This window comes from Dipodomys spectabilis, unplaced genomic scaffold (genome assembly GCF_019054845.1).
Source record: "Dipodomys spectabilis isolate Male_0828 unplaced genomic scaffold, ASM1905484v1 ptg000179l, whole genome shotgun sequence".
Classification (NCBI taxonomy): Eukaryota; Metazoa; Chordata; class Mammalia; order Rodentia; family Heteromyidae; genus Dipodomys; species Dipodomys spectabilis.
In genome coordinates this window covers 4399493-4411864 of record NW_024870856.1, presented here as the reverse complement: position 1 = coordinate 4411864, position 12372 = coordinate 4399493, and positions in this window count along the sequence as shown.

Here is a 12372-nt window from a genome sequence, read left to right as displayed (position 1 = left end):
ACTACAGCTCTGAGATGGAGATATGTTGTACCTCTATGCGTCCCAGCCCTTGATGGCTGCCCTGATCTTGAAAGATAAGCCCCACAAGCAGTAAAAAGCCCAGCAGGTCTCTCACGAGTAGCCTATAGCACCTTTCTTTCTTTTACTGGAAAGAGAATACTTGCAAAACTGTCCAGAAGAATGCCTTCCCGTAGCTCAGCCCACTTCTTCAGTTTATATTATACCATAACCAAGTTCGGTCCTACCAGCCACGCCTTTGTAGCTGCTTGACACACAAGGATCTTGTGGGACCAAGGCCAGGAAAGCTGCCAAGGGGGTTGTGGGATGAATTAGATGAAAAAGCACTGTCTTCTGGAGAATTTCAGGAACTGACAATCTTGTATGTTTGAATCTTTAGGGGAGGAGTGGGGAAGAGTACAAGAGAGAAATTAGACAGGAAATAAAAGATGAAGATGAAGAAGAAAAGACAATGATCAGAAATCTTCTCCATGCAACACATCTTTGAAATAGATCCTTTCAGCTTTGGGATGATCTTTGAGCCCAAAATTATTTTGAATTATGTGATGGGAAGAGTTATAAATTTTCACTCATTGAAATTCTTTAACCGGTTATATTCAATCTTACTGATTTGTGACTTGCCTGAAAAATTAAGCCAGAAAAAAATGAACTACTCATAGAAATGAAAATGGTATTCATTAAGAAAGGAAGCCATGAATGTGTTTTCTACACTGTTGCATCCTATGCAGGATTACAGCTAAGAATACTTTTTCTTTTCCTTCAATCAGCCTCTCTTGAAGTTCATGTCATTTAAAGGAACCTTGAGATGTTGAAGAGGAAGCAGGTTATTATTATTCTGAAACTCTTCATGATCAGAGAAACCAAGAGCTTATGTTAGCATAAAATACTTAACATCACATTCTGTATTTACCAAAATGGATGCGCAATTATGTCAACTAGTTCATACTTAATCCATTGTTGGAATAATTTATTTATGAAAATTAACTTGAATAACATTGCAATCTAGGGCAGAACACAGATGAGCAAAAGCATAAATAACTTAAATAAGTAATGAAGGGAAATAAATAAATGAAGAGGGACCATCATTCCTGCTTAGAAAAACAACTTAGAGCGGTGCATCCTCTTTCCATAAGGAAACTGAGCACAAAGGTGCCTGTGTGCAAATGTCACTGAAGTGCAGAGGGCTGATCACCTATTTCATAGGTACGGCTGACTGTGCTCTGTCCATGGTCCTGTCCCCAGCCAAACAGGTCCCCCATGTTTGTGGGGCCTTCTCCCTATCCCAGCTCTCTTTCAGATTCTGGCTAACTTCAGATTTCATGCTTTTGGTCATTTTTCATCCACACATCATATATCCATGTGTAGGTATGGGTTTTTGGAGGAAGCCTTTTCCTCTCTTCAATTGCTCCTGAGCCCCTTGCTATTTCTTGAGGAGCAGTTATTACACACTACCTATGACTGGGTGGGTTTTGAGATGGAATGTTAGCAAAGTCATGTGCAGTAAAACAGGAGCCTAATTCTCCAAACATATTTATCTGTAAGAAATTGAAACAAAGCAGTTTGTTTTTGTTTTTTGTTTTTGTTTTTAATTTTCAAAGTACTTGATTTTGCTACCCTGTACCCTGTATATACATTTATCTAATTTGGGGGAAGGGAAAGGGAATAACAAACCTGAAACAAGGACACAGGTTGAGCCATTGCAACAATAATACACACAAGACACTGTGCTGGAAATGAACTTTCCAGCAAATGGGGTGGGGGAGGAGTGAGGGAGGGATATGGGGGAGGGAAGGGACAGTGGGAGAACAACAAAGCAGGGGGTAATAATGCTCAAGAGGAAATGTACTCATTCCCTTACTCGTGCAACTGTAACCCCTCTGTACAGCATCTTGACAATAAAATGAAATTTTTAAAACAATTCTTTTTGTACAACTTCTGAATCTGTTAACTTATTCAGAAGACAGAAATAAGGCAAAGAAGGATGATGTGTGTTGGCTCCTGAGTCTCAGTGGTATTTGTGATGGCCTGCAGAGGGAGACCTGAGGTTATTGCTACAGTTAATTAAAAACTTCTTGCTCCTAGGGCAGTCTGAGTCACTGTCCATAAGACTCCAGTGAGGAAAACAAGGTGGCCAGTCTTCCATATTTCAACTTAGGCATGCCTTGTCTTCCCAAGTATACATGAGGGAATAGACAGTTTTATCCCTCATGGCCTAGGCTTTCTCCACAATTACCTCAAAACTCCAAAAGCTCCTGCTTTAGCCTCCAGGGAGCTAGCATTTAAGATGTGCACCACCATAAGTGACTTCTTTTAATATGGCTTCAGCCCAGCCTCCAACTACCAGAAACTATGAAAACCAGACTCATGATATTTTTAAGCTCATAATAGTTAAACAGAGACTTTCATTTAGTATCAACATGACCTTGGACATGCCAATACAATATAGTTGTACCAATACAATATAGTTGTTGTAAGAATTATAAATGAGTTCATATACACAGGCTTTATCATAATGTGTGGCATTTAGTAAGTGTGGTCACATGTTAGATAAAGATAAATACATAGGGTCCCCTTTTTGGAGGGATTCCCAGTGCATCAATGAATCACAGCCTTATTTGTCCAAGAGGCTTAATAAGTATATTTGATAAAAATGCTGAATGAAAAATAAGCTATTGTGACCAGTGGGAACTTTCTAGGAGATCACAGATTTTTAAAAATAAAATCATATGCATCCATAATTACCTGGAAAATTGAATTTATGTTAAAAATTACTTTTCTAAGAGGTCAATAAAGATAAAAATGTCCTACCTACTCATCCCCAGCTGAAGGTATTTTAAAAAAAACTCACAAAACACCAAAACTATCAAAATGGTCTCTAGGCCATACATATATTTACTCACGAAACATGAAATTCTAACTAGCCAGAGAGCTGAATTGTAGAATTGAGTCAATCAGTGGCTTAAGCTGATTCTGAGGCTCTTCCCATACAACTAAGCTAACAGATAAAAGAGGGAATAAATCATCTTATTAAGGATTGCATACTGCCAGAGAGACAGAATTCATAAAATGGGTTCTGCCAAACCTCTAAACAAATAGATGAAACAAATGAACCATAAATACAATCCTCATGGAGGACTAGTAGCATTAGGACACAGAATTGCCTCAATGTGTCACTTGAAAGTGTCATTTTTCAAATGGGATTGCATGAAGCTGCAGAGCTTCTCCCTGGCAATGGACATAGCTAGCAAGATCAATACAAAGCCCATGGATTGGGAGAAGATCTTCACTAGCAATACAACAGACAAGGGTCTCATATCTAAAATATACTTGGAACTCAAAAAATTAAGTCCCCTAACAACAAATCCTCAAAGAAACGATTAAGAATTCTAATAACAACAGATGCTAGAGGGGATATGGACAGAAGGGAACCCTACTACATTGTTGGTGGGAATGTAAATTGGTTCAACCACTTTGGAAAGTAGTATGGAGGTTCCTCAAAAGACTCCACATAGAGCTCCCCTATGACCCAGCAATCATTTGGGCATTTACCCAAATGATCACAAACAAGACCATACTAAAGCTACCAGCACAACTATGTTTATTGTAGCATTATTTATCATAGCTAAGATTTGGAACCAACCCAGATGCCCCTCAGTAGATGAATGGATCAAGAAAATGTAATATATATGTAATATATATATATAGAGAGAGAGAGTGAGAGAGAGAGAGAGAGAGAGACATATACATACAATGGAATTCTATGCCTCCATCAAAAAGGATGACATTGTCCCACTTGTTAGGAAATGGAAAGACTTGGAAAAAATTATATTAAGTGAAGTAAGCCAGGCCCAAAGAAACATAGGTCCCATGGTTTCCCTTATTTGAAATAACTAGTATATGTCTAAGACAAGCAGAAAAGGTCAAATGCTGTGTACATATGTAAGATGATGTTAAGCGAAATGAACCCCAAGATAGGGACACAAGTGGTTTTTTCTTGCTTGCTATTGTTTCTAATGTATTTATAAGGTACCATGTGACTTTTTTGTTGCTTTGTATGTTCCTTCCCCATAGTAGAACCTCTGTTTTCACTGTATTTGGTGTCAGTGCCCTGCATCTTGTATATACACTTCTCTGATTTGGGGAGGGGAAGGGAAAAAACAAAATGCTTAAGTAGGGTTACAGGTTGTCCCATTGTAACAATGAGATATACAAGACACTATGTTGAAAAATGAACTTTACCACTTGGCCGGGGGGGTGGGGGGTGGGAGGTGGGAGGAGATGAGGGGGGGAGAGTAGTTGTGGAGGTGGGAGGGAAGGGATGGTAGGGGAAAAACAAAGGAGGAGGTTACAATGCTTGATAGGAGATGTACTCATTATCTTGCTCATGTAACCCCTCTGTACAGTATTTTTACAATAAAAAAGTATTAAAAAGAATTTACTTAAAAATTCATGATTTTGGATTTCAGGTCTGACATTTAAAATGCTTGGAACTTGTCACTCATTGCCTTTTAACAAAGAAAAACCAGTTATTTAAAAACAATAAAGTGTCATTTTTCAACAAAATATTATAACATATGCCAGACTCTGGAGCCCAGTTCACAGAGAATGGAATCATAATACTTTGTTAAAGGACTATTGTAATCTTATTTGAATAAAAAGTCAGCCAGGCACCAATGGTTAGTGTCTGTAATCCTAACTAGTCAGGGATGGTATCCAGAGAATCACAGATTAAAGCGAGGCTGTTTTTAAAATGTTCACTCCCTCTCGAAAATAAACAGCAAAGAGTCAGGCTGGAGGTACAGTTCAGGTGGCAGAACACCAGTGGAGCAAGTATGAGTCCCTGAGTTCAGACCACAATACTGCAGTAAAGAAATAAACCACCAGAGCTCTCTGACCTTGAGTTAACCAGAAGGTCAAAGAGCAACTGCAAATGTTTGTCTCCAAGCTAAATAAGCCAATAAACACCAGTTAACATTAACACTGGGGAGCTGGAAATGAATCTTGGACATGTAGAGTAGTAAACATAATTTCTGCACCCTAGCACCCTTCATTGTTTACTTTTTCTGTAAATTTGGCTTGATTTAATGAACTGTTTGTAGGGTCAATTTTCTCATATGTAAAATGGGGATAATTTATACCACATCTGGATTTTCTGGAATATAAATGAGATATGATGGTCACTATAATATCTAATTTAACATTATTACTCAATATTTTTAGAGCTTCAGCTTAAACTCATGGCTACGCACATTCCAGAGCAAGTGTTCTACTAACTAAGTCAAACCACCAAACCTCTTTTCTCTGATTATTTTTGAGCTAGGGCTTTATATTTTGCTGGAGCCAACCTGGATCATCCTCCTCCTATTTATATTCCTTCTCCCATTGATGGGAGAGTAGGTGGGGACCGCTATACTCAGGTAAGAGAAGTATTATTGTCTGTAATAAACATAAGGTGGTGGAGCCATGGCTAGATTTAGAATGGATGGAGGTCTGAGGGAAAAAGATATTGATAGAGTTCAGAGAATACCTATCATCCCTAAAAGTACATTGTGAGAAATTAAATCAGCAGCCCCAAGGTTATGTAGAGATAGAAAATTGCAGAGTTCTTATAACCCTTTTCATGGACAGAAAGTAGATTTTTACCTTTTCTAATACATTGTCAGTACTTTTGTCTATAAAAGATGGACAAACACAGAGGGCAAGGGTTCTACTTGTATCCTGGTTTTATTGGACACTTTTGCAATTGTTCTATAAAGGAAAGGTCATTTCATTAATCTATATTCAAGCAACCAGTTGATCCCTTTACCAACTCCACAAAAAGTACCAGGAGATAGATAATAGATTTAGATAGATGTTAGTAGGTAGGTAGGTAGATAGATAGAGACAGACAGACAGACAGACAGACAGACAGACAGACAGACAGACAGACAGACATAGATAGATAGATAGATAGATAGATAGATAGATAGATAGATAGATAGATAGATAGATAGATGATAGATAGATAGACAGACCAACAGATGGATAGATGATTGATAGACATACAGATCGAGATAGGTAGGTAGATAAAAAATAGACAGATAGAGATAGAGATAGAAATATACAGAAATGTTTCTAAGGAGGACCATACAGCTGACAGTAAATGACTGACTACCATGAAGAAGGTTACACTAGGAACCCCTGGGATTGTGAGATTTCTGGGGAGTAGATCCCATGTTTTTCCTCACCCACTGTGTGCTAGCTAAAGAATCAGGACATAGCAGATGAAACATAATGTATTTTACAGAAAAGTAGATCAATGTACTTTTTGTATCCTAAACAGTAAGTACAGGGATAACATATAAAGGGCTGAGGCTTCTTTATTATCCCTTCTGCCTTATTTTTGCTTGTACTAAGATGCTTTTCCTGTTCAAAGTTTTTGGAAGTTTTGTATTGCAGCTAGCCCTAGCTGGAATTGAACATTCTGTAACTCTTCAATTCCCATAAGAACAAAGCCAAAAAAAATTCTTGAAAGAAATTTTTAAGAGAAAAAAGTCCTTGCAAGTTATTCATCTCATAAAAAGACTAACACCAAAGAATTAAGTAATCCAATTAATAACCAGATGAACAGTTTTCAGAAGTAAGGTAATCAACATATACATGAAGAAATGTATATCTTACAAGCCAGGTGTCTATCAATTGACAAGTACACAAAGAAAATTTGGCGTGTGTACATTACCAAGTATGAAGTTATGTCAGAAGCAGAAAAATAGGTGGCTTTAGAGAACATGATGCTACATAAACTAAGCCAGATAGAGAAAGTCAAATACAACATTTTCTATCTTACATGTGTAACATATACATATACATATATATGTATAACATATTATATCCTTTAAATGTAAAGGATATAAAATATTCTGTTAGAAGGTGAATGGCAGTAAGAAAGGGGATTATGACACATGTATGAAAGTAGAATAATGAAACTTTATGATGTTCTTCCTAGAAAGAGGGAGGGAAAATAAGAGACAATGACAGAGTGATTGGGTTTAATTGGAGTACACTGTATGTGTCTTCAGAAACCTCAGGATGAAACGCCTTTGTACCACTAATAAATGCTAATTAAATGAGCAAAACGAGATGGAGAGACAATGAAAGGGTTGAGTGACCAGGATATGCTAACCTCACTACCTAAGTTTCTAAATTGCAAAAGAAAAATACTCATCAGTCTTCCATGGGAAATGAAGGGAAAACAGAAATTGTGCTCTTTGAAATTGAAGCTTGCATGGGGATTACTGTAATATTTTGTGGTTCTTTGGTAAATAATTAAGAAAAGACAGTAAGTGGCAAACATCTGTGGGAGGAAATGTAGACAATCAAGTCTAAATATGCAGCTATGTGTGGACAGGTGGCAAGATAAAAAAAAATCAATAAAAAATTAGGTTAAAAAGAAATTAAAATATTTTAAAAAATCAGAAATAACAATTCATATTTAATTAAAGGTTTTATATTTTAGTCCTAAAAACAAAGGTTTGTTGACAAATGGAAATAAACAAATAAAGGTAAACTAGAAAGTCAAAATCATGTTAAAAAGAAAAGGCTTGTGTTAAAATTTATGGTGAGATATAAAAATAACAGAATATGGAACACCGTGAGGAAATATGAAGACATTAAAATTAAGAGGACTTTTGTAAGAGGAAAAAGTTTTTTATGTGATTGGGAGAAAAAATGGTTTTGACAAGGCAAAAAAAGATTGAAATGGAATTGTTAGGATAAAACCAGAAAGACAAAAGCATGTTGAGAAAAGATTATGATAGAATTTAAATTGAGATATAATTAATAAAAGTGAACTGTCTTGATAAATTTATGAGACTCAAAAAATACTCTCTTTAAACTATAATAAAGCATCTCATACCTCTATAACCAGGAAAGAAAAACTCAAGAATTTGTCAAGAATGGAAAATCTTCCATGTTTCCCCTCTGATTTTCATAGACATATGAGAATTCACATTTCAGAGAGACTTTGTAGCTGTGTTGAGTGTGGGAAAGTCTCCTTCTTTTATGGACATGAAAGAACTCACATTGGAGAGAGACTCTGTAAAGGTAAGGTAGTATGAAAAAAAACCTTCCAAGTTTCAACCTCCTAACTTGATAGATAGGTGAGAACTTGTGGAGAGAGACATGTGAGAACTCATTGTAAATGTGATGAATGTGGGAAAATCGCGTTCTTCTTCCATGTCCATAGACATGTGAGAATTCACCGTGGAGAGAATCTCAGTAAATGGATGACATGTAAGAACATCTTCATGCCTCCTCATCCTATCTACACAGACATCTGAGCACTCACCATGGAGAAAGACTCTGTACAGAGGACAAGTGTGGGAAAGTCTTCCATGCTTCCTCCTCCTACTTTTATGGACATGTGAGAACTCACAGTGGAGACCCTGTCTGTGGGTTTGGGTAGGAAAGCCTTCTGTCCTTCCTCCACCCACCTTCATGTACACATGTGACCTCACAGTAGAGAGACAGAACCTGTAAGTGTAACATAACAAGTGCGGGAAAGTCTTCCAGGATTTGTCCTCACACCTGGAGGAATTCACAGTGGAGAGAGACACTGTGACAAGTATGGGAAAATCTTCCCTGGTTTTTTCTCCTATCTTCATTAATGTGAGAGTGACCTTGTATGTCCCCAAGTCCTTATACCTCTGTGAATACCTCAGCCCTCACAATGGAGGCAAAGCTATAAATATGAAGAGTGTAGGAAAGCTCGTAGTAAGTACAACCTGCTAATGACCATTTGGTGGTGATGTCTGCAGAAAGTTCTTCCAATATTTCTCATATTAACATATTTGTATTCACACCAAGACAAAATCCTATTAAATGTAAGCACAGTGGGAAAGACTTCCCAGTCCCTCAAGCCACACTGGACATGCAAGAACACACACAGAGTGCAGCCCTATGAATGTAAGGAGTGGGGAAAAACCTTCAGATACTCCTCCAACTTGAGCTATTTATGAACAAATTCATAGCATGAACGCTTCATTGGAGATGTAGAAAAGCTCAATAGCTTCTATCTACTAATAAACACTCAGTAACTCACACTCCACAGAATTATATGGGAGAAATGTTGAAAATCCTTCAAAAATTCCTCTCAACCATTGCATTGGAACATTAGAATTTTCATTAAGGTAAATCATTATTAATGTGAGGAGTATGAAATGTTCCTCAATAATTCCAGGTGATTTTGAAATTATGAACAAACCCATACTTTCAATGTGCCCCATATATACACGAGAACCTTTACTGTTCCCTGAGAAGTTATTAAATGGGCAGGATTTCACAATGGAGGACAAGGCTACTGGTGTTAATATGTGGAGATGTTGTGCTGATACAAGAGCCATTGATTTTCACTTCTGGTCTCAGTGGAGAAATCTGTGAATGTAAGGAATGTTGGAAAATCACTTTACATTGCATGAATCCTCATATGTACTCACCCAAGAGATAGTGAATATATGGAATCTGAGATTCTTTTTTGCAGGCCTTGAAATTTGCTAGGCTACAAAGAGAGGCCATCTGAATGGTGCTGACATAAGTGGATCATTTGGTTTCTTTCTTGGTTATCCTCAAAGCGACATGTCTTTCTTCAATAGAAACTCTAGTTTATTCCAGTGGCTTGATCCTCCAGATAGTAAATTGGTGGAATGTGATGGACTTTAGGGTATAAACTTGTTGTTATTTTAGCAGTGTAGATATTCTACTTGAGTTGTCATACTCTTATGTTACTCCTACAGCATCTAAGTTAGGCTTAGCATACAACTGTCTGTGTTATGAAAACAGAGAGCAAATAGAAAGCAGCTAACTAAATGGTAGAGTATGTGTATGTGTGTATACATATATTCTTATATATCATATCACACTTATATGAAGTACAATTGATAAAAGAGACAGGTAAAGTTAATAAATATCAAAAAGAACAGACACAAACTTTGAAACCAGAAAGTAAACTGAAAAAAGAGCAGCATGCTCCACTAGTATCACTTACTTTAAGATTCTAAATGACGAAAAGTAGAAAGACAGGAGAGGCACTGATGGTTCACATCTGTAACTCCAGCTACTTGATAGGCTGAAATCAGGAAAATTTTTGGTTCAAAACCAGTTCAATAAGACCTCTTCTCAATAAATAGCTATGCACAGCTGTCTCTTGGGGTTCCTGTCATCCTAGCTACATCGGTGGCTAACATCACTTAACCACAGTTAGATCACAGTAACAGGGTGGCTCAGGTAGAAACATCTCTGAAATGTAATCTCAAAGGAAGAAACTGGGCATGACATCAAGCACTATCATCCCAGTCTGAAGTAGGAACCATAAAATAGATGGATTGCAGTTCAAGCACAGGTCCAGTCAGAAAGCAAGACTCTATCTCAAAAACAGCCAGCACAAAAAGAGGTAGAAGCATGATTCAACAGTAGGGCACCTGTCTGGCAAGCAAGAAGTCAACCTTCGTTATGTAAAAGAACAGAGAAAAAGATAGGGGAAGGAAGGAAGGAAGGAAGGAAGGAAGGAAGGAAGGAAGGAAGGAAGGAAGGGAGGGAGGGAGGGAGGGAGGGAGAGAAAGGTGTGCATAGCTTTTCCCTTTAGGATGTTAAGAAGCTGCAGTGTTCCTTGAAGGGTTAAAGAAACAGAAAAACACGTGATGTAAGAAAAGGAAGCCCTAGCCCTCACTTATGATTTCTATGGTTAGGATAATCCTAAATTACATCTCCATGTTTTAGAATAATGAACCGTATTTAGAATAATAAATAGCACCCATCTTAGTCACCTGAAGCCACTGTCTCATGATTGTAGTTTGCTCAATTTCAACTTGATCATGCGCATCTCCCCAGCACAGAGCTGGGAGCATAGAACCCACCCCACCAAAGAACTGCGATTGTTGAGTTTGTCTCCTACTCACTCAATTCTAACAGGAGGTGATTTTCCTCTCCTGGTTTTTTTTTGCCTTTAACTTATTACACTCAAATATATCCTTCCCCAAGCTTCTACCTGGGAGACTCTCCTCATCAGTCACACTGAAATTCTTTATCTGTGTGGCTGTCAAGGATGTGATCTGAATGGAAACCAGGGCCCTCTCATGCCTCACCCCTTGTCTGGTGATGATCAGGTGACATGTAAATGGTCTACATACCCCCTTCAGAGGTAGAGTCTGCCCTAGTGTATGAAAAGCAAGGCCAAACTACCTAACAAACTCACTTTCAATACAAAACCATTGATGGGATAGATAGATAGATAGATAGATAGATAGATAGATAGATAGATAGATAGATAGATAGATAGATAGATAGATAGATAGATAGATAGATAGATAGATAGATAGATAGGAAAAAGAAACAATATATCAGCAAAAGAAATCTGGAGTAACTATAATAATCCCAAGGCAAGTAATATTGAAAAAAGGAATATTACTGAGGATAAAGGAATTCCAGGCACTGGTGACTCATACCTGTGATCTGAGCTACTCAGGAAGACAAGATCTGGGAAAACAAGGTTTAAAAACAGTCCAGGCAAAACAGTTCATGACAATATATCTCCACTCAACCAGGAAAATGCCAACCTGGAGGCATACTTCAAGTAGTAAAGCACCAGCAAAGCAAGGCAACCAATCAATCACAAGGCCCCAATGAGAGAAAGAGAGAGAGAGAGTGAGAGAGAGAGAGGGAGAGAGAAAATTACACGATAAGTACCTCAAAATTACACACACACACACACACACACACACACACACACAGTGCCATTACAGAAGCACTAATAGCATCTGGAATCTTTCTAGAAATTCAGTCGCAGGTCCTACCACTGAATTGAAAATTAAGGTCATGTGAATCAGGAATCTGAATTTATAATAAGATCCCCACATGATGTGAGTACATGTTAAATTCCAAACACTGATCTAATAGGATATGCTTCATTTCTTATTTAAAAAAATAAGCACTCAGATAGTTTGCATAGTAGTTAAACAGACACTGTCAGTTTAGTTCTTCCAAAAAGCAACAGAATTCAGGAGAAATATTAGGTAATACAAATTTGGCAATAGGTTAATACATAGAGGCGACTGTATTATGAGAAGCATTTTAATGTTACTTTCTAAAACATACATTTTTACTACCTCATCTCTCTAGTTATATAATTCCTTTAGGTTTTCTTTATACTTTTTGTACATCTTTTCTTTTTTTTTATTGTGAAAATACTGTACAGAGGGGTTACAATTACATGGCCAAGATAATGAGTACATTTCTTATCAAGCATTGTAGCCTCCTCCTTTGTTTACCCTTCCCATCCCATCCTCCCCCTACCCCCCCCACACAATCCTCCCCCCCACCCCC